Source organism: Pleurodeles waltl, chromosome 7 (genome assembly GCF_031143425.1).
Source record: "Pleurodeles waltl isolate 20211129_DDA chromosome 7, aPleWal1.hap1.20221129, whole genome shotgun sequence".
NCBI lineage: Eukaryota > Metazoa > Chordata > Amphibia > Caudata > Salamandridae > Pleurodeles > Pleurodeles waltl.
Window position 1 is genome coordinate 23,560,263 of NC_090446.1, and position 27,345 is coordinate 23,587,607.

Below are 27,345 nucleotides of genomic sequence, written 5' to 3' on the forward strand. Positions count from 1 at the left end.
ATCGTGTACAGGAAATCTAGATTTGATAGATACAATTTGTGGGCAATGATCGCTCTCACTCCGGGGAGAAATCAGAAACCCTTCAATGAGAAGAAAAAATTCAATATTGCAAATGGTATAGTCTAAATAGGAGCGGGATCAACCATCTGATCTTGTCCACTGTGGGGGGGGGAGGTATTGTCACGTAAACGGCCATTCAAGACTTTAAAGCCCATGCTGTTAAGGCGGATTACTAAGTACTCTCCCGACGGGCAATGCAGACAACCCTGGGGCCTTAATTGTTCGGGAATTAACTGGTGGTTACCACAATCAGGACCCTCAAGAGCTTCCATTGTCTCCTGAAACAGGTTCGTATTAAAATCACCAATTATAAGATAATTAGCACATGGGTATTCCCCAACGAAGATGCCCACAATCTGCATCAGTCGAGACAGCCTGCCCTCGTTTCCTTTGTTCCGGGAGAAATGTAAACATTAATTACTATGAGGGTCTGCTGCGCAGTCCCGTTCCTTATGACAATCCCTTGGATCCAGTTATCATCCCAAACCAGTGACAAAATACTCCCATTTAATTTAGCAGTTACATAGCTGGCCAATCCTCCCTTGGCACGTCCATTCTTACTCGTCCTACGGGCGGATTTCCATATTTATAAATACCCTGGCAAGGGACAGCTGTGCTCAGCCCAGGTTTCCTGAAGGGTGATTACATTGTAACTGTTCAAAAATGTTAAAAGGTCAGCCGAGGCAAACTTACAGAAAGTACTAATTAAATACGTTGGCTTCAATCAACTTACTTTTTATTTGATTCCCTATTGAGCAGTCACTGCTGGGTGTTATAGTGGCATTCCAACGCCTTCTTAGTATACCTAGACAAAATTCAATTACACACACTAAATGTGCACATTGTAGGCATTCCACCCAGATCCGCATTCACAAAATTCCTGCAGTTCTGCGTTATAGGTAGCAGCTTTCTAGAAGCGCCTGGAGACGTGGGCTCTTTCCTGCGCCGTCTTCTCTAAACGACTCGATCTACCATGTCCTTCTTTTCCTCTGTTGATGTTCCTCGATTGGTTCCTTTCTATGTGATCTATAGGTGCCGCTGGTGTGTGAGCTGGCGCCAGGATGCTCTTGTTGAGTGATCGCGCGCTCAATAAATACTAGATAGATTGATTGATTGATTGATTGATTGATTGATTGATTCATTCATTCTGCAGTTTTGCACAATTTCCCGCTGTGGGACACTGTTTTGAGCAGAGAGTGCTTTATTCAAGAGGCAGATTCTGCCCCCACCAGTGGGCTGCCAGTTTGTTTTCAAAGTACTGTTTCACACGAGGTATCTTCTTGAGTGATATTTTCACCCAAGATGCTAGCAAGACACATTTTGCATAATTTAGTGCCTTTTTCCTGTCTTATTGAAGAAAGAAAAGACACTATTTCGCACACCTCCAGTCAGGCTAATGTTTTTTGTTGACTTCTCATCTAGATGCAGTGCTTAATTTGTAATTAAAAAGGTGCCGGTGCTCAAAGCTGTCCTCATAAACACGTGGCTGCTGCAATTAAAAGTGCGAACACACAATACTGAGGCAGTGTAATCCTGAAGCCACCTCGGGCCTTTTCCGTCCATTTATAGCCACTCCCTGCCCCTTCAGCTCATTCTGTCAGCTACCTGCTTTCCCCTTTCTGATGCTTTTTCGTTTTTCTCTTCTTCCTTCTTTCCCATGTGTCTTTTGCTCGCAGCAAATGCTTGAGACACAAACCTAAGCGCCGGCCCTCAGAAATAAGGGCCGGTGCTCAGCACCGGAAACAACAAGCACAAATTAAGCACTGCCTAGATGAATCAAACAGCCCTTTCCTGGTGTCATGTGATTCGGTCTCTGCCCTGCATTATACAGGGAGTGCAGAATTATTAGGCAAGTTGTATTTTTGAGGATTAATTTTATTATTGAACAACAACCATGTTCTCAATGAACCCAAAAAACTCATTAATATCAAAGCTGAATATTTTTGGAAGTAGTTTTTAGTTTGTTTTTAGTTTTAGCTATGTTAGGGGGATATCTGTGTGTGCAGGTGACTATTACTGTGCATAATTATTAGGCAACTTAACAAAAAACAAATATATACCCATTTCAATTATTTATTATTACCAGTGAAACCAATATAACATCTCAACATTCACAAATATACATTTCTGACATTCAAAAACAAAACAAAAACAAATCAGTGACCAATATAGCCACCTTTCTTTGCAAGGACACTCAAAAGCCTGCCATCCATGGATTCTGTCAGTGTTTTGATCTGTTCACCATCAACATTGCGTGCAGCAGCAACCACAGCCTCCCAGACACTGTTCAGAGAGGTGTTCTGTTTTCCCTCCTTGTAAATCTCACATTTGATGATGGACCACAGGTTCTCAATGGGGTTCAGATCAGGTGAACAAGGAGGCCATGTCATTAGATTTCCTTCTTTTATACCCTTTCTTGCCAGCCACGCTGTGGAGTACTTGGACGCGTGTGATGGAGCATTGTCCTGCATGAAAATCATGTTTTTCTTGAAGGATGCAGACTTCTTCCTGTACCACTGCTTGAAGAAGGTGTCTTCCAGGAACTGGCAGTAGGACTGGGAGTTGAGCTTGACTCCATCCTCAACCCGAAAAGGCCCCACAAGCTCATCTTTGATGATACCAGCCCAAACCAGTACTCCACCTCCACCTTGCTGGCGTCTGAGTCGGACTGGAGCTCTCTGCCCTTTACCAATCCAGCCATGGGCCCATCCATCTGGCCCATCAAGACTCACTCTCATTTCATCAGTCCATAAAACCTTAGAAAAATCAGTCTTGAGATATTTCTTGGCCCAGTCTTGACGTTTCAGCTTGTGTGTCTTGTTCAGTGGTGGTCGTCTTTCAGCCTTTCTTACCTTGGCCATGTCTCTGAGTATTGCACACCTTGTGCTTTTGGGCACTCCAGTGATGTTGCAGCTCTGAAATATGGCCAAACTGGTGGCAAGTGGCATCGTGGCAGCTGCACGCTTGACTTTTCTCAGTTCATGGGCAGTTATTTTGCGCCTTGGTTTTTCCACACGCTTCTTGCGACCCTGTTGACTATTTTGAATGAAACGCTTGATTGTTCGATGATCACGCTTCAGAAGCTTTGCAATTTTAAGAGTGCTGCATCCCTCTGCAAGATATCTCACTATTTTTGACTTTTCTGAGCCTGTCAAGTCCTTCTTTTGACCCATTTTGCCAAAGGAAAGGAAGTTGCCTAATAATTATGCACACCTGATATAGGGTGTTGATGACATTAGACCCTTCTCATTACAGAGATGCACATCACCTAATATGCTTCATTGGTAGTAGGCTTTCGAGCCTATACAGCTTGGAGTAAGACAACATGCATAAAGAGGATGATGTGGTCAAAATACTAATTTGCCTAATAATTCTGCACTCCCTGTATGCCATATTGCACCTGGCTGTGGCCACCGCCAGGTGCGATGTAACGCCCTGTACTACTGGTGGGGACAACTGCCCAGTCGCTGCCAATCATCGCCCACAAGGCAGCGGCTCTCTAGGGGCATGACAACAAGCATTGCTATTGACAAAACCTGCACTCTCTTACAGTGGGGCTGCTGTCTGTGAGCTGAAACCTCTGAGGCGGCGTTGGCGGACAGATGATGGCCTTGTTGACGGTCTTGTATGTACACAGCCCTTGCGGTGCTCCTTCACACGCTGCACCTCCACTGTGGGTGTAAAGAATACACTGCTGTGGCCCTGCTATGCAGGTACTATCTGTGGGACGAGATCGCACCTTCTCTCGTTTTGTCATACCTCGTTCTAGCTTGAAAAAGACTTTTCATTATACAAACGTCAAAACTATTGGCTTTGTCAATGCCTGTTCTATATTACTGCTTCTTCCCTTGTGCAAGCACAGGAGCAATGCCTTGGCACATCCATCGCTCTTGCGTATCACAAACACGGTGATGGGGGGAGGCACCTAAAAGTCTCAGAGCCACTGGCAAATGTTCAGGTTCAAACTTGAAAAGGCTCCTTCCTGGTTGTTTTTCTTGTTATTGCTCATCCTTGTAGGTTGTAATATTAGTCTAGCACTAACAGTTTGTAGCCTAGGCAATGACAGGACCACCTGTTACGGTAATCTACTTTGGGAATACTGTAATCATTCAACAAAGAGTTGAACTGAAGTGATCCATTTCCATAAATGTATATTTTTAAATTGGTTTAACGTAACTAGGTTTGTGGCCAGAGATTCGTATTTTATAAATAAAAAAATAAAAAAATGATTTCCATAACAACCTGCTTAAGTTTTCAATCAATTGTGATAGGGAGTTAAATATGGCTAACAAAGGCACCGAGGAGTAAACAAATTGGGAAATAGTACCTGGAGAAAGGCAACTTGATCACAACAATAGAGAGCTAAAAAAAAAGCCTAGTAGGGGAAAGCTTTTTTGAAAGCTAGAAAGTATTTTCATCCGCTAAATAAAAAGGTGATACAATAAACATATTTGTAAGTTTCAAATAATTATTTGTTTCACATAAAGTACTCAAGTCATTGAAAGATTTGTTTGGATATATTTTATGTGCTGATCAAACTAAAGTGTAATCCTTTCAAGGAATTTCAACAAGAACCCAACATTCGGAAAGAAGACATTTCATAAATACCTGTTTTTCTACAAAGGAGACAGATCCCTTTCTTGAACTATTTACGTTCCGGAAAGAAAGTGTTAGAGCCTTTCCCGATTGACAACTGTCTCATTAAAGAAATGGTCGGGCCAGAACCTTAGATTAATAGTTAACACTTAGAATGTTTCGGTCAGTTACAACATAGCGCACATCACCCTTAGAATATGTTTATTCACACCTTGGAGCCAAAATTGGCATAAGAACTCATAATTTTCAGTGACTTTTCCAATATATGTTTCTCTAATTATTTGATCAAAATTAGACCCTAAAACTTTAGAATTATTCTGAAAACATAGATTTTAGGTGCACGCCTGGCCACATCTGAATACATTTCTTAGATTTTCTTACATCCTGATGGGCAAGGCACAAGCAGACAGTCCTATGTGCCAATCCTTTCTGGAATGAATTCTTGTGATCATAGCTTGGTACCTGGCAGGAGAGTGCCTTCCTACCCCGGAACCCTTGCTCCAGGGCCTGTGACCCTGCTTCGTAAAGGTAGCTGGTTACTGCTTCACCCTAATAAGTTCTAGTATGAAAATCAAATTAACACAGGGCCCCACCCCTCCTTTTTGAAGTCTATCTCAGTAGCTCTCTTTAAGGTTTTTTGCTTTTTCCTAACGAGGGCTGGTGGCATTGGAAAGCGGTGGAGTGTACAGGTTCGAGGTGAGTGAACTGTGGTGAGGAAGTCCAACCGTCATAACGGGGGTCTCAGGGGAGTCTCCCCCCGAGAAGATTTTGAAAAAAGAACAAAATATTGGTACATTTCAAGCAAATTTGAGAAAGCAAGAAGGTTAGTAAGGCAACCGGATAATGTGCAGTTATGACATCAATAAACAGATTTAATATGATAATGACGTAGGTAGCTGCTTATTCAGTATAACCACAGAACTTCGTAACAGAGTTTAAGATAACAACACTGATCCTCGCATCACCTTCCCCTTCATTTTCCGCATCATCTTCATGTGTGAGACAGGCTGAGGTGGGGGTTAAAGGATGGAGGGGGTTAGGGTGCAGTCTGACGCATTGGTGGCTAGTGGCTACAGACATTGTGAAACAGGCTGAAGGGTGGGGTGCAAGGGCTGCTGGGGCTGGAGGGAGGGGTGGGGAGAAGGAGAGGCGCAACGGCTGGTGGTGGAGGGGTGGGGAGCAGGAGAGGTGCAAGAGCTGGGGGTGGAGAAGGAGAGGTGCAAGGGCTGGGGGTGGAGGGGTGGGAAGCAGGAGAGTTGCAAGGGCTGGGGGTGGAGGGGTGGGGAGCAGGAGAGGTGCAAGGGCTGGGGGTGGAGGGGTGGAGAGCAGGAGAGGTGCAAGTGCTGGGGGTGGAGAGGTGGGGAGCAGGAGAGGTGCAAGGGCTGGGGGTGGAGGGGTGGGAAGCTGGAGAGGTGCAAGGGCTGCGGGTGGAGGGGTGTGGAGAAGGAGAGGTGCAAGGGCTGGGGGTGGAGAGGTGGGGAGCAGGAGAGGTGCAAGGGCTGGGGTGGAGCGGTGGGGAGCTGGAGAGGTTCAAGGGCTGGGGGTAGGGGAGGGGAGCAGGAGAGGTGCAAGGGCTGGAGGGAGGGGTAGGGAGCAGGAGAGGTGCAAGGGCTGGAGGGAGGGGTAGGGAGCAGGAGAGGTGCAATGGCTGGGGGTGGAGGGGTGGGGAGCTAGAGAGGTGCAGGGGCTGGGGGTGGAGGGGTGGGGGCAGGAGAGGTGCAGGGGGTGGAGGGGCGGGGAGCAGGAGAGGTGCAAGGGCTGGGGCTGGAGGGGTGGGGGGCAGGAGAGGTGCAAGGGCTGGAGGGAGGGGTGGGGAGCAGGAGAGGTGCAAGGGCTGGGGGTGGAGGGGTGGGGAGCAGGAGAGGTGCAAGGGCTGGGGTGGAGGGGTGGGAGCAGGAGAGGTGCAAGGGCTGGAGGGAGGGGTGGGGAGCAGGAGATGTGCAAGGGCTGGGGGTGGAGGGGTGGGGAGCAGGAGAGGTGCAAGGGCTAGGGTGGAGGGGTGGGAGCAGGAGAGGTGCAAGGGCTGGGGTGGAGGGGTGGGGAGCTGGCGAGGTGCAAGGGCTGGCGATGGAGGGGTGGGGAGCAGGAGAGGTGCAACGGCTGGGGGTGGAGGGGTGGGGAGCAGGAGAGGTGCAAGGGCTGGGGGTGGAGGGGTGGGGAGCAGGAGAGGTGCAAGGGCTGGGGGTGGAGGGGTGTATAGAAGGAGAGGTGCAAGGGCTGGGGGTGGAGAGGTGGGGAGCAGGAGAGGTGCAAGGGCTGGGGGTGGAGGAGTGTGGGGCAAGAGAGGTGCAAGGGCTGGGGGTGGAGAGGTGGGGAGCAGGAGAGGTGCAAGGGCTGGGGGCTAGGGGTGGGGAGCGGGAGAGGTGCAGGGGCTGGGGGTGGTGGGGTGGGGAGCAGGAGGGTGGAAGGGCAGGGGGTGGAGAGGTAGGGAGCAGGAGAGGTGCAAGGGCTAGGGGTGGGGAGCAGGAGAGGTGCAGGGGCTGGGGGTGGAGGGGTGGGGAGCAGGAGAGGTGCAAGGGCTGGCGGTGGAGGGGTTGGGAGGTGCAAGGGCTGGGGGTGGAGGGGTGGGGAGCAGGAGAGGTGCAAGGTCTGGGGGTGGAGGGAGGGGGGCAGTAGGGGTACACGGGCTGGGGGTGGAGGGGTGGGGAGCAGGAGAGGTGCAAGGACTGGGGGTGGAGGGGTAGGGAGCAGGAGAGGTGCAAGGGCTGGGGGTGGAGGGGTTGGGAGCAGGAGAGGTGCAGGGGCTGGGGGACAGGAGGGGTGGGGGCAGGAGAGGGAGAGGTGCAAGGGCAGGGGTGGAGGGGCGGGGAGCAGGAGAGGTGGAAGGGCTGGGGCTGGAGGGGTGGGGGGCAGGAGATGTGCAAGGGCTGGAGGGGTGGGGTGGGGAGCAGGAGAAGTGCAAGGGCTGGGGGTGGAGGGGTGGGGAGCAGGAGATGTGCAAGGGCTGGGGGTGGAGGGGTGGGGAGCAGGAGAGGTGCAAGGGCTGGGGTGGAGGGGTGGGAGCAGGAGAGGTGCAAGGGCTGGGGGTGGAGGGGTGGGGAGCAGGAGAGGTGCAGGGGCTGGGGGTGGAGGGGTGGGGAGTAGGAGAGGTGCAAGGGCTGGGGGTGGAGGGGTGGGGAGTAGGAGAGGTGCAAGGGCTGGGGGTGGAGGGGTGGGGAGCAGTTGAGGTGCAGTGGCTGGGGTTGGAGGGGTGGGGAGCAGGAGAGGTGCAAGGCCTGGGGGTGGAGGGGTGGAGAGCTGGAGAGGTGCAAGGGCTGGGGGTGGAGGGGTAGGGAGCTGGAGAGGTGCAAGGGCTGGCGATGGAGGGGTGGGGAGCTGGAGAGGAGCAAGGGCTGGGGGTGGAGGGGTGGGGAGCTGGCGAGGTGCAGGGGCTGGAGGTGGAGGGGTGGGGGGGTGCAGGGGCTGGGGGTGGAGGGGTGGGAAGCGGGAGAGGTGCAGTGGTGGGGTGGAGAGGTGCAAGGTCTGGGGGACTGGAGGGGTGGGGGGCTGGAGAGGAGCAAGGGCTGGGGGTGGAGGGGTGGGGAGCTGGCGAGGTGCAGGGGCTGGGGTTGGAGGGGTGGGGGGGTGCAGGGGCTGAGGGTGGAGGGGTGGGGAGCGGGAGAGGTGCAGTGGTGGGGTGGAGGGGTGGAGAGGTGCAAGGTCTGGGGGACTGGAGGGGTGGGGGCTGGAGAGGTGCAAGATCTGGCGGTGGAGGGGTAGGGAGGTGCAAGGGCTGGAGGGGTGGGGAGCTGGAGAGGTGCAAGGGCTGGGGTGGAGGAGTGGGAGCTGGAGAGATGCAAGGTCTGGGGGACTGAAGGGGTGGGGGGCTGGAGAGGTGCAAGGGCTGGGGGATTGGAGGGGTGGGGGGCAGGAGAGGTGCAAGATCTGGCGATGGAGGGGTGGGGAGGTGCAAGGGCTGGGGGGCTGGAGGGGTGGGGAGCTGGAGAGGTGCAAGGGCTGGGGTGGAGGAGTGGGAGCTGGAGAGGTGCAAGGGCTGGGGTGGAGGGGTGGGGAGCTGGAGAGGTGCAAGTGCTGGCGATGGAGGGGTGGGGAGCTGGAGAGGTGCAAGGGCTGGCGATGGAGGGGTGGGGAGCAGGAGAGGTGCAAGGGCTGGGTGTGGAGGGGTGGGGAGCAGGAGAGGTGCAAGGGCTGGGGGTGGAGGGGTGTGGAGAAGGAGAGGTGCAAGGGCTGAGGGTGGAGAGGTGGGGAGCAGGAGAGGTGCAAGGGCTGGGGGTGGAGGGGTGTGGGGCAAGAGAGGTGCAAGGGCTGGGGGTGGAGAGGTGGGGAGCAGGAGAGGTGCAAGGGCTGGGGGCTAGGGGTGGGGAGCGGGAGAGGTGCAGGGGCTGGGGGTGGAGGGGTGGGGAGCAGGAGAGGTGCAAGGGCTGGGGTGGAGGGGTGGGGAGCAGGAGAGGTGCAAGGGCTGGGGGTGGAGGGGTGGGGAGCAGGAGAGGTGCAGGGGCTGGGGGTGGAGGGGTGGGGAGTAGGAGAGGTGCAAGGGCTGGGGGTGGAGGGGGGGGAGCAGTTGAGGTGCAGTGGCTGGGGTTGGAGGGGTGGGGGCTGGAGAGGTGCAAGGGCTGGGGGATTGGAGGGGTGGGGGGCAGGAGAGGTGCAAGATCTGGCGGTGGAGGGGTAGGGAGGTGCAAGGGCTGGGGGGCTGGAGGGGTGGGGAGCTGGAGAGGTGCAAGGGCTGGGGTGGAGGAGTGGGAGCTGGAGAGGTGCAAGGTCTGGGGGACTGAAGGGGTGGGGGGCTGGAGAGGTGCAAGGGCTGGGGGATTGGAGGGGTGGGGAGCTGGAGAGGTGCAAGGGCTGGGGTGGAGGAGTGGGAGCTGGAGAGGTGCAAGGGCTGGGGTGGAGGGGTGGGGAGCTGGAGAGGTGCAAGGGCTGGCGATGGAGGGGTGGGGAGCTGGAGAGGTGCAAGGGCTGGCAATAGAGGGGTGGGGAGCAGGAGAGGTGCAAGGGCTGGGGGTGGAGGGGTGGGGAGCAGGAGAGGTGCAAGGGCTGGGGGTGGAGGGGTGTGGAAAGGAGAGGTGCAAGTGCTGGGGGTGGAGAGGTGTGGAGAAGGAGAGGTGCAAGGGCTGGGGGTGGAGAGGTGGGGAGCAGGAGAGGTGCAAGGGCTGGGGTGGAGCGGTGGGGAGCTGGAGAGGTTCAAGGGCTGGAGGGAGGGGTAGGGAGCAGGAGAGGTGCAAGGGCTGGAGGGAGGGGTAGGGAGCAGGAGAGGTGCAAGGGCTGGAGGGAGGGGTAGGGAGCAGGAGAGGTGCAATGGCTGGGGGTGGAGGGGTGGGGAGCTAGAGAGGTGCAGGGGCTGGGGGTGGAGGGGTGGGGGCAGGAGAGGTGCAGGGGGTGGAGGGGCGGGGAGCAGGAGAGGTGCAAGGGCTGGGGCTGGAGGGGTGGGGGGCAGGAGAGGTGCAAGGGCTGGAGGGAGGGGTGGGGAGCAGGAGAGGTGCAAGGGCTGGGGGTGGAGGGGTGGGGAGCAGGAGAGGTGCAAGGGCTGGGGTGGAGGGGTGGGAGCAGGAGAGGTGCAAGGGCTGGAGGGAGGGGTGGGGAGCAGGAGATGTGGAAGGGCTGGGGGTGGAGGGGTGGGGAGCAGGAGAGGTGCAAGGGCTAGGGTGGAGGGGTGGGAGCAGGAGAGGTGCAAGGGCTGGGGTGGAGGGGTGGGGAGCTGGCGAGGTGCAAGGGCTGGCGATGGAGGGGTGGGGAGCAGGAGAGGTGCAACGGCTGGGGGTGGAGGGGTGGGGAGCAGGAGAGGTGCAAGGGCTGGGGGTGGAGGGGTGGGGAGCAGGAGAGGTGCAAGGGCTGGGGTGGAGGGGTGTGGAGAAGGAGAGGTGCAAGGGCTGGGGGTGGAGAGGTGGGGAGCAGGAGAGGTGCAAGGGCTGGGGGTGGAGGAGTGTGGGGCAAGAGAGGTGCAAGGGCTGGGGGTGGAGAGGTGGGGAGCAGGAGAGGTGCAAGGGCTGGGGGCTAGGGGTGGGGAGCGGGAGAGGTGCAGGGGCTGGGGGTGGAGGGGTGGGGAGCAGGAGGGTGGAAGGGCAGGGGGTGGAGAGGTAGGGAGCAGGAGAGGTGCAAGGGCTGGGGGTGGGGAGCAGGAGAGGTGCAGGGGCTGGGGGTGGAGGGGTGGGGAGCAGAAGAGGTGCAAGGGCTGGCGGTGGAGGGGTTGGGAGGTGCAAGGGCTGGGGGTGGAGGGGTGGGGAGCAGGAGAGGTGCAAGGTCTGGGGGTGGAGGGAGGGGGGCAGTAGGGGTACAAGGGCTGGGGGTGGAGGGGTGGGGAGCAGGAGAGGTGCAAGGACTGGGGGTGGAGGGGTAGGGAGCAGGAGAGGTGCAAGGGCTGGGGGTGGAGGGGTAGGGAGCAGGAGAGGTGCAGGGGCTGGGGGACAGGAGGGGTGGGGGCAGGAGAGGTGCAAGGGCAGGGGTGGAGGGGTGGGGAGCAGGAGAAGTGAAAGGGCTGGGGGTGGAGGGGTGGGGAGCAGGAGATGTGCAAGGGCTGGGGGGTGGAGGGGTGGGGAGCAGGAGAGGTGCAAGGGCTGGGGTGGAGGGGTGGGAGCAGGAGAGGTGCAGGGCTGGGGGTGGAGGGGTGGGGAGCAGGAGGGTGGAAGGGCAGGGGGTGGAGAGGTAGGGAGCAGGAGAGGTGCAAGGGCTGGGGGTGGGGAGCAGGAGAGGTGCAGGGGCTGGGGGTGGAGGGGTGGGGAGTAGGAGAGGTGCAAGGGCTGGGGGTGGAGGGGTGGGGAGCAGTTGAGGTGCAGTGGCTGGGGTTGGAGGGGTGGGGAGCAGGAGAGGTGCAAGGCCTGGGGGTGGAGGGGTGGAGAGCTGGAGAGGTGCAAGGCCTGGGGGTGGAGGGGTGGAGAGCTGGAGAGGTGCAAGGGCTGGGGGTGGAGGGGTTGGGAGCTGGAGAGGTCCAAGGGCTGGCGATGGAGGGGTGGGGAGCTGGAGAGGAGCAAGGGCTGGGGGTGGAGGGGTGGGGAGCTGGCGAGGTGCAGGGGCTGGAGGTGGAGGGGTGGGGGGGTGCAGGGGCTGGGGGTGGAGGGGTGGGAAGCGGGAGAGGTGCAGTGGTGGGGTGGAGAGGTGCAAGGTCTGGGGGACTGGAGGGGTGGGGGGCTGGAGAGGAGCAAGGGCTGGGGGTGGAGGGGTGGGGAGCTGGCGAGGTGCAGGGGCTGGGGTTGGAGGGGTGGGGGGGTGCAGGGGCTGAGGGTGGAGGGGTGGGGAGCGGGAGAGGTGCAGTGGTGGGGTGGAGGGGTGGAGAGGTGCAAGGTCTGGGGGACTGGGTGGGGGCTGGAGAGGTGCAAGATCTGGCGGTGGAGGGGTAGGGAGGTGCAAGGGCTGGGGGGCTGGAGGGGTGGGGAGCTGGAGAGGTGCAAGGGCTGGGGTGGAGGAGTGGGAGCTGGAGAGATGCAAGGTCTGGGGGACTGAAGGGGTGGGGGGCTGGAGAGGTGCAAGGGCTGGGGGATTGGAGGGGTGGGGGGCAGGAGAGGTGCAAGATCTGGCGATGGAGGGGTGGGGAGGTGCAAGGGCTGGGGGGCTGGAGGGGTGGGGAGCTGGAGAGGTGCAAGGGCTGGGGTGGAGGAGTGGGAGCTGGAGAGGTGCAAGGGCTGGGTTGGAGGGGTGGGGAGCTGGAGAGGTGCAAGTGCTGGCGATGGAGGGGTGCGGAGCTGGAGAGGTGCAAGGGCTGGCGATGGAGGGGTGGGGAGCAGGAGAGGTGCAAGGGCTGGGGGTGGAGGGGTGGGGAGCAGGAGAGGTGCAAGGGCTGGGGGTGGAGGGGTGTGGAGAAGGAGAGGTGCAAGGGCTGAGGGTGGAGAGGTGGGGAGCAGGAGAGGTGCAAGGGCTGGGGGTGGAGGGGTGTGGGGCAAGAGAGGTGCAAGGCTGGGGGTGGAGAGGTGGGGAGCAGGAGAGGTGCAAGGGCTGGGGGCTAGGGGTGGGGAGCGGGAGAGGTGCAGGGGCTGGGGGTGGAGGGGTGGGGAGCAGGAGAGGTGCAAGGGCTGGGGTGGAGGGGTGGGGAGCAGGAGAGGTGCAAGGGCTGGGGGTGGAGGGGTGGGGAGCAGGAGATGTGCAAGGGCTGGGGGTGGAGGGGTGGGGAGCAGGAGAGGTGCAAGGGCTGGGGTGGAGGGGTGGGAGCAGGAGAGGTGCAAGGGCTGGGGTGGAGGGGTGGGAGCAGGAGAGGTGCAAGGGCTGGGGGTGGAGGGGTGGGGAGCAGGAGAGGTGCAGGGGCTGGGGGTGGGGAGTAGGAGAGGTGCAAGGGCTGGGGGTGGAGGGGGGGAGCAGTTGAGGTGCAGTGGCTGGGGTTGGAGGGGTGGGGGCTGGAGAGGTGCAAGGGCTGGGGGATTGGAGGGGTGGGGGGCAGGAGAGGTGCAAGATTTGGCGGTGGAGGGGTAGGGAAGTGCAAGGGCTGGGGGGCTGGAGGGGTGGGGAGCTGGAGAGGTGCAAGGGCTGGGGTGGAGGAGTGGGAGCTGGAGAGGTGCAAGGTCTGGGGGACTGAAGGGGTGGGGGGCTGGAGAGGTGCAAGGGCTGGGGGATTGGAGGGGTGGGGAGCTGGAGAGGTGCAAGGGCTGGGGTGGAGGAGTGGGAGCTGGAGAGGTGCAAGGGCTGGGGTGGAGGGGTGGGGAGCTGGAGAGGTGCAAGGGCTGGCGATGGAGGGGTGGGGAGCTGGAGAGGTGCAAGGGCTGGCAATAGAGGGGTGGGGAGCAGGAGAGGTGCAAGGGCTGGGGGTGGAGGGGTGGGGAGCAGGAGAGGTGCAAGGGCTGGGGGTGGAGGGGTGTGGAGAAGGAGAGGTGCAAGTGCTGGGGGTGGAGAGGTGGGGAGCAGGAAAGGTGCAAGGGCTGGGGGTGGAGGGGTGTGGGGCAAGAGAGGTGCAAGGGCTGGGGGTGGAGAGGTGGGGAGCAGGAGAGGTGTAAGGGCTGGGGGCTAGGGGTGGGGAGCGGGAGAGGTGCAGGGGCTGGGGGTGGAGGGGTGGGGAGCAGGAGGGTGGAAGGGCAGGGCGTGGAGAGGTAGGGAGCAGGAGAGGTGCAAGGGCTGGGGGTGGGGAGCAGGAGAGGTGCAGGGGCTGGAGGGGTGGGGAGCAGGAGAGGTGCAAGGGCTGGCGGTGGAGGGGTTGGGAGGTGCTGGGGGTGGAGGGGTGGGGAGCAGGAGAGGTGCAAGATCTGGCGGTTGGGAGCTGGAGAGGTGCAAGGGCTGGGGTGGTGGGGTGGGGAGCAGGAGAGGTGCAAGGTCTGGGGGTGGAGGGAGGGGGGCAGTAGGGGTACAAGGGCTGGGGGTGGAGGGGTGGGGAGCAGGAGAGGTGCAAGGGCTGGGGGTGGAGGGGTAGGGAGCAGGAGAGGTGCAAGGGCTGGGGGTGGAGGGGTAGGGAGCAGGAGAGGTGCAGGGGCTGGGGGACTGGAGGGGTGGGGGCAGGAGAGGTGCAAGGTCAGGGGTGGAGGGGCGGGGAGCAGGAGAGGTGCAAGGGCTGGGGCTGGAGGGGTGGGGGGCAGGAGAGGTGCAAGGGCTGGAGGGGTGGGGTGGGGAGCAGGAGAGGTGCAAGGGCTGGAGGGGTGGGGTGGGGAGCAGGAGATGTGCAAGGGCTGGGGGTGGAGGGGTGGGGAGCAGGAGAGGTGCAAGGGCTGGGGTGGAGGGGTGGGAGCAGGAGAGGTGCAAGGGCTGGGGTGGAGGGGTGGGAGCAGGAGAGGTGCAAGGGCTGGGGGTGGAGGGGTGGGGAGCAGGAGAGGTGCAGGGGCTGGGGGTGGAGGGGTGGGGAGTAGGAGAGGTGCAAGGGCTGGGGGTGGAGGGGTGGGGAGCAGTTGAGGTGCAGTGGCTGGGGTTGGAGGGGTGGGGAGCAGGAGAGGTGCAAGGGCTGGGGGTGGAGGGGTGGAGAGCTGGAGAGGTGCAAGGGCTGGGGGTGGAGGGGTGGAGGGGTAGGGAGCTGGAGAGGTGCAAGGGCTGGCGATGGAGGGGTGGGGAGCTGGAGAGGAGCAAGGGCTGGGGGTATAGGGGTGGGGAGCTGGCGAGGTGCAGGGGCTGGAGGTGGAGGGTTGGGGGGTGCAGGGGCTGGAGGGGTGGGGAGCGGGAGAGGTGCAGTGGTGGGGTGGAGGGGTGGAGAGGTGCAAGGTCTGGGGGACTGGAGGGGTGGGGGGCTGGAGAGGAGCAAGGGCTGGGGGTGGAGGGGTGGGGAGCTGGCGAGGTGCAGGGGCTGGGGGTGGAGGGGTGGGGGGGTGCAGGGGCTGAGGGTGGAGGGGTGGGGAGCGGGAGAGGTGCAGTGGTGGGGTGGAGGGGTGGAGAGGTGCAAGGTCTGGGGGACTCGAGGGGTGGGGGGCAGGAGAGGAGCAAGATCTGGCGGTGGAGGGGTAGGGAGGTGCAAGGGCTGGGGGGCTGGAGGGGTGGGGAGCTGGAGAGGTGCAAGGGCTGGGGTGGAGGAGTGGGAGCTGGAGAGGTGCAAGGTCTGGGGGACTGAAGGGGTGGGGGGCTGGAGAGGTGCAAGGGCTGGGGGATTGGAGGGGTGGGGGCAGGAGAGGTGCAAGATCTGGCGGTGGAGGGGTGGGGAGGTGCAAGGGCTGGGGGGCTGGAGGGGTGGGGAGCTGGAGAGGTGCAAGGGCTGGGGTGGAGGAGTGGGAGCTGTAGAGGTGCAAGGGCTGGGGTGGAGGGGTGGGGAGCTGGAGAGGTGCAAGGGCTGGCGATGGAGGGGTGGGGAGCAGGAGAGGTGCAAGGGCTGGGGGTGGAGTGGTGGGGAGCAGGAGAGGTGCAAGGGCTGGGGGTGGAGGGGTGTGGAGAAGGAGAGGTGCAAGGGCTGGGGGTGGAGGGGTGTGGAGCTGGAGAGGTGGAAGGGCTGGGGGTGGAGAGGTGGGGAGCAGGAGAGGTGCAAGGGCTGGGGGCTAGGGGTGGAGGGGTGTGGAGCAGTAGAGGTGCAAGGGCTGGGGGTGGAGAGGTGGGGAGCAGGAGAGGTGCAAGGGCAGGGGGCTAGGGGTGGGGAGCGGGAGGGGGGCTGGGGGTGGAGGGGTGGGGAGCAGGAGGGTGGAAGGGCAGGGGGTGGAGAGGTAGGGAGCAGGAGAGGTGCAAGGGCTGGGGGTGGAGGGGTGGGGAGCAGGAGAGGTGCTGGGGTGGAGGGGTGTGGAGCAGGAGAGGTGCAAGGGCTGGCGGTGGAGGGGTTGGGAGGTGCAAGGGCTGGGGGTGGAGGGGTGGGGAGCAGGAGAGGTGCAAGATCTGGCGGCGGAGGGGTGGGGAGGTGCAAGGGCTGGGGGGCTGGAGGGGTAGGGAGCTGGAGAGGTGCAAGGGCTGGGGTGAAGGGGTGGGGAGCAGTAGAGGTGCAAGGGCTGGGGTGGTGGGGTGGGGAGCAGGAGAGGTGCAAGGTCTGGGGGTGGAGGGAGGGGGGCAGTAGGGGTACAAGGGCTTGGGGTGGAGGGGTGGGGAGCAGGAGAGGTGCAAGGGCTGGGGGTGGAGGGGTAGGGAGCAGGAGAGGTGCAAGGGCTGGGGGTGGAGGGGTGGAGGGGTGGGGAGCTGGAGAGGTGCAGGGGCTGGGGGACTGGAGGGGTGGGGGCAGGAGAGGTGCAAGGGCAGGGGGTGGAGGGGCGGGGAGCAGGACAGGTGCAAGGGCTGGGGCTGGAGGGGTGGGGGGCAGGAGAGATGCAAGGGCTGGAGGGAGGGGTGGGGAGCAGGAGAGGTGCAAGGGCTAGGGGTGGAGGGGTGGGGAGCAGGAGAGGTGCAAGGGCTGGGTGGAGGGGTGGGAGCAGGAGAGGTGCAAGGGCTGGGGTGGAGGGGTGGGAGCAGGAGAGGTGCAAGGGCTGGAGGGAGGGGTGGGGAGCAGGAGATGTGCAAGGGCTGGAGTGGAGGGGTGGGGAGCAGGAGAGGTGCAAGGGCTGGGTGGGGGGGTGGGAGCAGGAGAGGTGCAAGGGCTGGGGTGGAGGGGTGGGAGCAGGAGAGGTGCAAGGGCTGGAGGGAGGGGTGGGGAGCAGGAGATGTGCAAGGGCTGGGGTGGAGGGGTGGGAGCAGGAGAGGTGCAAGGGTTGGGGTGGAGGGGTGGGAGCAGGAGAGGTGCAAGGGCTGGGGTGGAGGGGTGGGAGCAGGAGAGGTGCAAGGGCTGGGGGTGGAGGGGTAGGGAGGTGCAAGGGCTGGGGGACTGGAGGGTGGGGGGCTGGAGAGGTGCAAGGGCTGGGGGATTGGAGGGGTGGGGGCAGGAGAGGTGCAATATCTGGCGGTGGAGGGGTAGGGAGGTGCAAGGGCTGGGGGGCTGGAGGGGTGGGGAGCTGGCAAGGTGCAAGTGCTGGGGTGGAAGAGTGGGAGCTGGAGAGGTGCAAGGTCTGGGGGACTGAAGGGGTGGGGGGCTTGAGAGGTGCAAGGGCTGGGGGATTGGAGGGGTGGGGGGCAGGGGAGGTGCAAGATCTGGCGTTGGAGGGGTGGGGAGGTGCAAGGGCTGGGGGGCTGGAGGGGTGGGGAGCTGGATAGGTGCAAGGGCTGGGGTGGAGGAGTGGGAGCTGGAGAGGTGCAAGGGCTGGGGTGGAGGGGTGCGGAGCTGGAGAGGTGCAAGGGCTGGCGATGGAGGGGTGGGGAGCAGGAGAGGTGCAAGGGCTGGGGGTGGAGAGGTGGGGAGCAGGAGAGGTGCAAGGGCTGGGGGTGGAGGGGTGTGGAGATGGAGAGGTGCAAGGGCTGGGGGTGGAGGGGTGTGGAGCAGGAGAGGTGCAAGGGCTGGGGGTGGAGAGGTGGGGAGCAGGAGAGGTGCAAGGGCTGGGGGCTAGGGGTGGAGGGGTGTGGAGCAGTAGAGGTGCAAGGGCTGGGGCTGGAGAGGTGCGGAGCAGGAGAGGTGCAAGGCTGGGGGCTAGGGGTGGGGAGAGGGGCTGGGGGTGGAGGGGTGGGGAGCAGGAGGGTGGAAGGGCAGGGGGTGGAGAGGTAGGGAGCAGGAGAGGTGCAAGGGCTGGGGGTGGAGGGGTGGGGAGCAGGAGAGGTGCAGGGGCTGGGGTGGAGGGGTGGGGAGCAGGAGAGGTGCAGGGGCTGGGGATGGAGGGGTGGGGAGCAGGAGAGGTGCAAGGGCTGGGGGTGGAGAGCAGGTGAGGTGCAGGGGCTGGGGTTGGAGGGGTGGGGAGCAGGAGAGGTGCAAGGGCTGGGGGTGGAGGGGTGGGGAGCTGGAGAGGTGCAAGGGCTGGGGGTGGAGGGGTAGGGAGCTGGAGAGGTGCAAGGGCTGGAGGGAGGTGTGGGGAGCAGGAGAGGTGCAAGGGCTGGGGGTGGAGGGGTGGGGAGCAGGAGAGGTGCAAGGGCTGGGGTGGAGGGGTGGGAGCAGGAGAGGTGCAAGGGCTGGAGGGAGGGGTGGGGAGCAGGAGAGGTGCAAGGGTTGGGGGTGGAGGGGTGGGGAGCAGGAGAGGTGCAAGGGCTGGGGTGGAAGGGTGGGAGCAGGAGAGGTGCAAGGGCTGTGGTGGAGGGGCTATAGCAGGAGGGGTGCAAGGGCTCGGGGTGGAGGGGTGGGGAGCAGGAGAGGTGCAGGGGCTGGGGGTGGAGGGGTGGGGAGCAGGAGAGGTGCAAGGGCTGGAGGGAGGGATGGGGAGCAGGAGAGGTGCAAGGGCTGGGGTGGAAGGGTGGGAGCAGGAGAGGTGCAAGGGCTGGGGTGGAGGGGTGGGGAGCTGGAGAGGTGCAAGGGCTGGGGGTGGAGGGGTGGGGAGCAGGAGAGGTGCAAGGGCTGGAGGGAGGGATGGGAAGCAGGAGAGGTGCTAGGGCTGGGGGTGGAGGGGTGGGGAGCAGGTGAGGTGCAGGGGCTGGGGTTGGAGGGGTGGGGAGCAGGAGAGGTGCAAGGGCTGGGGGTGGAGGGGTGGGGAGCAGGAGAGGTGCAAGGGCTGGAGGGAGGGATAGGAAGCAGGAGAGGTGCTAGTGCTGGGGGTGGAGGGGTGGGGAGCAGGTGAGGTGCAGGGGCTGGGGTTGGAGGGGTGGGGAGCAGGAGAGGTGCAAGGGCTGGGGGTGGAGGGGTGGGGAGCTGGAGAGGTGAAAGGGCTGGCGATGGAGGGATAGAGGGGTGGGGAGCTGGAGAGGTGCAAGGGCTGGGGGTGGAGTGGTGGGGAGCAGGAGCTGGGGGTTGAGGGGTAGGGTGTGGGTGGGGTGCAAGGGCTGGGGGTTGAGGCCTCAGACTGTAATCAAATAACTTAGCACTCCTGCCTGCAGCAAAGCTTTGATTGTGCGGATTATATTTGAAATTCGAGAGAAGATCTTGTCACGTAATAAAAGCCAAAGGGACTTTCCTTTTAGTCGGTGGCTGTCAAAAGGGGATTTGCTTCCTGTTTGTTTCGAATTGCAAGAGCTCTAGCTCACCTCCAGTGCTTGTTTTGAAACCGATTATCAGGACAGAGAAATAACTTAAGAAAGCGGTTTGTAATTTACCATTTGTTAAGGTGTCGATCAAGGGGGCCCCTTCATTCTAAGCCTGTTTTTTATTTCCCTTTTAAAGAATCCCCAGGCTGACTTTGCAATGACTGCAATATGTGGGATTTTCCCGCGAGAGATATCAAAAACATATGGTGATAAACCGATTTGTTTTCTGCTTCCTCAAACCCAACAATGAATTGCTATACATTTAATATGGACAGCAGTACAGCCTCACAGCAGTTACAGATGGTTCCTAAGTAAGACCATATGGGCACGATTTCCATAATTCTGCTCTTGCCTTGAGACGCATCATTTTGTGTAATGTTTTTGTTGATGAACAATATTTTGGAGACGGTTTTCTGAGGTAGTTAAGACAAATATCCTTTCTTGCCCAAGTAATGTTGAAAGCCGAGCAGGCTAAATATCATTCAACTGAACTGAAAAAAACTTTGCTAAGTTACTCAGAAGCCGCTGTTAAAAGACTTTAAGCTATTAAAATTGTTTCTCCAGGAAAAGGTGTTCATTTTGCCGGCTTTGAGGGTCTAGCCGCTCATCAAATAGGAAGATAATCCCCAACTGAGAATGAAGGACGTTTTTATTTAGTTTTAGCATTGCTATACATTAATTATTTCAGCTTTAACAAACTTCTAATAACGTTGTGATGGATTTGTTTGATTTGGTGCACATACTTTATCAGAAATCATCACAAAGTAAGACTAACTCTGGGAGAGTGTGCGGAGTAACGTCCACTGGGGATCCAGGTTTGAGCCTCGCGTGGGCTCAACACCCTGTGATTCTGGGCAAGTCACTTAACCTCCCCGTGCCTACCAAAAAATGAATGTGTCCTTGTGTAATGTAACTGGTGCTCATGGAAAGCGCTCTAATACCTTGGGCTCAAGTTCACGCTGTATAAAACTGCAAAAAAATAAAAATCTTTTTTTTTCCCCAACCACACATGCTCGATTCACAAAGCCTTTATGCAGATCTACATGAAACATGGGTGGACAGGGAAGTTACCTTCATGGCAGATGTTGCAATCCCGGCTCACAGAATCAGCCTGAGCGGACACTTACACCACTGTTTGTAAAATAGTAAGGGCCATGTGTACGTACACTTTTTCCCATAGACACAGAATGGGTAAAAACCTTTGCTACATCTGGCCCTAAGTGCCACACACTTTCATGTATGCAGTTTCCTACACCACATATATAGTTCGCTCACTTCGGGGATAGCAGGGTTTAAACATACACAAAACAGCCAAAACTAAGTACAACACTCTCAGCTTGAGGTGAGGTCCCAGAGGTGCCTGCAGTGGTCCCACAGGTGTAAGCAGTGTGTGTGTGACTGCACTAAGCACAGCACAGGTTTAGACTTTAGTGTTGTGTTCACTTCTGTTTTGTGCACTGTAATTACCATCTCAAAACAGCGAATGTGTAGTGATGACTCAAAACAGGAGTGTATTCCTTTACAACAGATTTTTTGCGCCAATCTCAAAATTAGGCTCAGAGACTTGGAAGAAATGCTGTTAAATTGTAATTTGTCCGTGGAGTTTTTGTGCTGCACTTTAGCACAGAACTTTGAGCGCCTGGTTGTGGATATGATTTTAATTACTCACTTTGGTGCACGCTGATAACAGTGATGTGCGTCAAAAGACAAAGTGTGCTCTAAATAGGCTGTATCCAAATATGCTTTATGAATGTTACCTATGCCTATTCATGCACTCATTGCAATAACATAATTCCATTATCGATAAGCGGTATTGACTGCAAAATCACAAATGGTTGTATGAACGGAAATAAAGAACTCTCGGCTGTCTGCCAAGCATCAAATCACCTGTAGGGTTTTGATACATTTAATTGAAATTAATATTCATTATATTTGATCCACCTTGATAACGGGGATTCGACCAGTGTTCTATCAGCTTAACCCAATTTTTAGGTGACTGCTGAACATCAAATTAATAGCTACTGGTCCTGAAGAAGGTACTTGTGAGCCGAAACATTTGTCAACCGTATGCGCACCTTCTTCTTGTCAAGGGCAGCAACTGGACTGTGTACATATGTACATTACATAAAATCCGTAATAGTGTATTGTTCTAAAACGGGTTTCTTTCGCTACATTTTGTCAAAGCTTTGAATTTTATTTTCTCTATGCAATTAAAAATGAACAATCGTTTATCAATGTGCTACTTTTCTTTATCTACATTGATTTCCATCACATACCTCCGCCTGTAATAGCGGCATTGCATTTTTATCGTAGTCACACGTGGCTGATCTTTGAAGGTACGTGACAGGGCAGCCAGGATGGTAAATCCAACAAACAATCTACATTAATGCTTTCTGCAAAGGATCAAAAGGTCTCCCAAGCGCAGTTACTTAAAGGGTGAAACCAGAAGATGCTCCCGTTCTCTGGAGTGAAGTGGACTTGTTAACCTTTGGGTGGCGTGGGTGGCGGGGGGGATGCGGGGCAATCTATCTATTCCTATCCCTCCTTGTGTTAAACCAAGTAATGCCACAGTTACTTGCCAGATTTGTAAGAATCTAGGGTTATGATGAGCTCTACAGATGAAAGAGATCTCTTCACTCATCCTCTGTAATGTCACCACAGCTCTTCCTCAGGCAAATTTACTCCCTGATAGTCCTGAAGATTTAGAATGTAAGCAATAAAGGCCAGAGGTATAAAATGCTGGTTTCAAGCCTGCCAGTGTTTTTGCACACCAGATGGTTTGCTGCCCTTTATTGTGTGATACAACTTCAGTACTACTCCGTTGCATCATAAATTGCAACTCTGTATAGGTTGCACAACCTCCTGCACGAGGTATTTTGCCACCCTCCAGCACATATCAGCATAGAGGCTTCAGGGGGACAGCAGACTTCTATCCCTGCATTTGCATACGATGCATTTCAACATTATGTTTCAAACTAACCCCAGTGACACCATCACAGGCTGGAACTTGTCCTAAAGGACTATAAGACAGTTTCCACATTGAAAATGACTTAGAATCCAGTCTTGGCTGCTGGTAACGCGTCAGCAGTTTGCAGCCCCTATAGTGGTTGCAAAGGACTGATGGATATATTTGTGACTTGAAATGAGAAGTATCCTTCACAGCCCCTACTCTTTGCAACTCAGAATGAGTGAAAGAATGCAAAAGACTTTTCTGACCATCAAAGTGCATGTAAGGGTGGATTTAATAACATTTTGCATTGTGGGTGGAACATTGTTTCAGCTCAGCCAGAATGCAAAATATTATTAGCGATTTACAAAGCCACATGAATCAGATGTGTGTGGCTTTACTTTTTCCTGAAAACTAACGCAAGGAAGCGCATAGTGCCGTCTTGTGTTAGGGAGGCGTTGCAAGGGTGGAGCATCGGGGTTCCAATGCATCCACCAATTGTTTTTCGCGCATTCCCAGGTATACTAAAGCTACTAAGCCTGGGAATGCATCAAAATGCTGCACCCCATGAACCAGGCCTAACGAGGATAAATGTCTTTATTCCTCCTCGTTTCTTCCTCTTTCTGCGCATGCTGCGTTCTGCATCTCACACAGAAAGAAGAAATGCTTTTAAAGACTGTTTTCTGCAAGAAGGTACCCGTTACTGCACAAAAACAATTTTAACTTTACTTGTACCATAGGCCTCCTTGCACCCTGCTTCAATGGTGCCTGCATTGGGGCTAGGCAGCACACAGTGAGCCAGCGATAGGTCTTAGTTGATACAGCGCATTTGCGCCATCTCCTTTTGCACAACACAGCAAATTGTGTGCAATGTAAGTAAATATATTCTATATATCAGGCTCTTAAAGCTTAAAACTACAATAATGGATCAATAGTGTTGCACCATAGATGCTGCTGAATCACCCTCTTCACAGTGGCCCTCTAGACCCTGTGGTTCTCCTAATCCTCATATCACACAGTGGTAAGGACCAATTATCCACCCCCCCCCCCCATCCCATCAATACAGTGACACATCAGTAGACTTAAGACTTAGGTGGGTGCAAGGATTTCCGCTTCCTGATTAAGACATTCCCATGGCTACTGAGCACTCTCATGCATTTCCCATAAACTGGTTACAGCTTGGAGAAAAATCACCAACAGACCCATGTCCTGCGGCTCCTGGCTTCGTGCTCGTCTTGCGGCAAGCCACTCGCGCTCCTCCTCCTGAACCGCCATCTCAATCAGGTAGAGGGTCCGTAAGGCAGCTTAAGTAATGTCTTCTGTTGCTGTAAATTCAGAAACCCTCAGAACCTGCTCATCCTGGCAGAAAGAGGAAACCACATCTAGGCCAAGCCCAGACGCTCACGTCCAGCACAGGTTTTGAGGCGGAAGCCACTGACCTGCAAACTCTAAGCCATCAATTTAGGGGTAACAGTGACTTACAAGAAATCCGCAGAGGATGCAATTACTTAACTCTAACAATATTATTATATGCTGACCACAACGTATCTCACACAATTAAACAGGTAATCATGTCCTTCCTAGCAAATCGCCTCCCCCCGCCCCAATGTAAGTGACATCAGTAAGTGCTAAATGAAAGGGGGGAAAAACGATTTTCATAATAAAACTAGAGTTAGAAAAGATAACTTCCTAAGAAAGTCATGGGTCTTGTATCAACTGATAAAAAATATATTGCCATGGTGATCTGTATACCGCACAACCCCCTGCACTCATATCAGCTCACTGTGGAGTGAATCCTTATTTCTTCTCATATGGTCCAGGTTGCAACAACAAAAACAAAGAGAAGTAAAATGGGACCAGCCATTAGCCTCTCACAAAAATACTGGACTGCAGCTGAATGTGAGCTTCTGCAAGTAATGGGGCGGGGTCAGTGAGTGCGGGGGTTGGATCAGAGGTGCGTCTAAAAAAAAGAATAATAATAATTTAAAGTGTTTTTTGCGTTTCACCTCTAGGGTAGCAATTTATAACCCCTTAGCTGCTCGGCCGCCGCCTCCTCCCCTCTCCCCCCAATAATGCTGACCCCTTTTTAAGCTATTTGGGGTAGTTCGTGCTTAGGCTCCCATAACTTTTGTGCACATAAGCTAACCACGCCAAATTTGTGTCCTTTTTTCCCCAACATTCTGGGGATTGTAAAAGTGCCCAGAGTTTGTGGGTTCCCCTGGAAGAGACCAGAAATTAGCCAACATATGTTTTAATTGGAAATATGGGGGAAAAAGTGCTGCAGACGAAAGCATCTGTTTTTTCCCTGCAAATGGCATCAACAAAGGGTTTCCAGTGCTAAAATCACCATATTCCCAGCTTTTAGGAACAGGCAGATTTGAATCAGAAAACCAACATTTTCAACACAATTTTGGCATTTTACTGGGACATACCCCATTTTCACTATTTTTTGTGACAACTAAACATTTTTGAAAAGTAGACAAAATGTTGAATTAAGCAAGGGGTCATTTGTGTAGATCCTTCAAGATTCTCCTACAGAAAGTAACACTTGAAATAAAAAAAAAATTGAAATTTAGTTGAAAAAACAGCCCCTTCTGACTAGGTTTTCTTCTGTAACTTTTTCCAAATATGATAGATTTCTTAAAGCAATATACAGTTATGTTTGCTGGACCCTCCTGGCTGAGGGGATATATAGATCTTGTAGGTTCATCAAGAACCAAAGCTACTTATAGCCAATAAATGAGCTGCACCTTGGAATTGGTTTTCATTGTATACCGGGAATACATCAATTCATTTGGTAAAATATAAAAAGTGAAAAATAGGTTTCAAGGAAACATTTGTATTTCCAAAACAGGCACAAGATAAAGAGTTTAGAAACAGTGTTTTTTTGCACATATCTGAATTCGGGGGTCCCCAAACTAGCATGTGAATTACAGGGAATTTCCCAAAATGACTTTTTTCCTCACACACTGCCTTACTGGGAAGGCAAAAATGTAGTGAAAGACAATTGGCAATAACACTTGTTCTTCTATTCTGTGTTCCCCCAAGTCTCCCGATAAAAATGGTACCTCACTTGTATGGATAGGCTTAGGGCCTGTGACAGAAAACGCCCCAAAACAGTACATGGGCAGCCCCAAAACGGTACATGGACACATCACATTTTTCCACTGAAAAATTATGGGGGCATTACAACATTGGCGGTAAAAGCCGCTTACCGCCGTGCAGAAGACCGCCAATACACCGCCGCGACCGCCGAATCCCGCCACAGCTATTAGGACCCACATCTCGGAATCTGCCGAAATTCAGACACCCACACAAGTCCGCTACAACAAAGGTCAGTGTTAAACTGGCGAAAACAAAACCTCCACCTCCACGCCAACAGAAACACGCCCATGCTATTACGACCCACGAACACACGCAGCGGTCTTTCAACCGCGGTATTCCATTGGCGGTATACACCACCGCGCTCAAAATACACACACATCTCCAAAACACCGCAACATTGGACAATTCCAAAAACACACATCTGATACACATACAAACACCACTCCCACACACCCAACACAATATAAAACACACACCCACATCACCCACAAACCCCTACGACCAAAAATAAGAGACGAAGGCCAGAGAGAGCACAGAATAGACAACCCCACCACACAGAAGCACACAACACCATCACCCACACAACATCAACGCACAAAACACCACACACCACTACACATCACCACACTCATCAACACATACACCACCCCACACATCACATACACCACCCCATGTCACGCCAAAGACACCCCCGGTTTTCAGAGGAGGAGCTCAGGGTTATGGTGGAGGAAATCCTACGGGTAGAGCCACAGCTATTTGGCTCACAGGTGCAGCACACATCCATAGCCAGGAAGATGGAGCTATGGCGCAGAATAGTGGACAGGGTCAACGCTGTGGGACAGCATCCAAGAAATCGGGAGGACATCAGGAAGAGGTGGAACGACCTACGGGGGAAGGTGCGTTCAGCGGTCTCCATGCACAACATCGCGGTTCAGCGGACTGGCGGCGGACCCCCACCTCCTCCCCCACAACTAACAACATGGGAAGAGCAAGTCTTGACATTCATGCATCCAGAGGGCCTCGGAGGAGTCGGTGGAGGAATGGACACTGGTAAGTTCAATCTCAACTATTATATCCCCCACCCTACCAGCATGCTATCACACCCCCCCACCCTCACCCCCTCCCCTATCACTACAACTCCTCACTAATGTACTCATAACACAAACCACACATCCAAACACCAAGCCCTGCATGACACAACTAAGCATGGACACCCCTCACTAAAGCATGCACACTGCACATACCCAGAACCCCCCCAACCATCAACACACGCAGGAATGCTTGCACTGGTGTACACGGTGTGCCACCCATTGCACACCATGACACACACACATGCAATAATCATGCACTTATGTCCCTGCAGGATCACGACGGACCGTCACCACACCGGAGGGTCCAGACAACTCCACTCCACCCACAGAAGAGGCCCAAAGTGACAATAGCAGCTCTGCCCTACTGGATCCTGATGACCAGCCCGGACCATCGTGGGCCTCGGTACAGTTGGTTCCCCTTGCACAGGCACAGCCCAACACTGACCTTCCACCCTCTGGTAACACCAGCACAGCACCCACCCAGTGGGCCCATACCTCCCTACCCAAGACACGTCAATCAGCGGTGTGTCCACCACTACAGGGAACCCAGGATAACCCACCACCCCAACAACAACAGGGACCTGGGGGCAGTGGTAGTGGGCACACGGTCCAGGGGACGGAGGCACAGGAGCACAGGGGAACTGGGAGGGCTGCTGTGCGACAGGGGGCGGACAGGCCAAGGGAACCCACTCTCCACGAGGCCCTCACCTCCATCATGGGAGCATACCACCACTCCCAGGAGACAGGATGAGCAGTATTTGGGGTTCAGGGAGGAGCTCAGGACCATCAGCTCCGCCCTGGGCACCATCGTAGGGGTGCTGAAGGACATACAGAAGACCTTGAGGGACACCGTGGCACTCCAAGGGGCCCCTTACACTAGCCAGGACGATGAACTGCCCACCACCTCCGCCGGCGCTAGTGGACAGGACGCCCCACCACAGGACCACCACACCAGCACCCCACCCCCTGCAGACGGACAACCACCACGCAAGCGGTCCCTGAGATCCAGGAACAGGATAGAGCAAGATGGCAAGACCCCCGCCAGGAAATGAGACCACTCGGATTGTCATCCTACTGTCCCACTTTGTGACCCTGTCCATACTTTAACTGCCCCAGCTCCACTTCCTATGCCCATATGGGCAGTGCACCTGTGTGACCAATGGACTGGACTCTGCCATGGACATTCCTCCACCGTCCCCATCACCATATCACTACCCCCCTCCATTTTTGAGCACTTCAATAAACCCCCTTGAACCACAAAAAAATCTGGAGTCAGTCTGTGATTTGGTAAAATGTATTATCAATGACAGTGTCAAAATGCGTTTCTAGTTG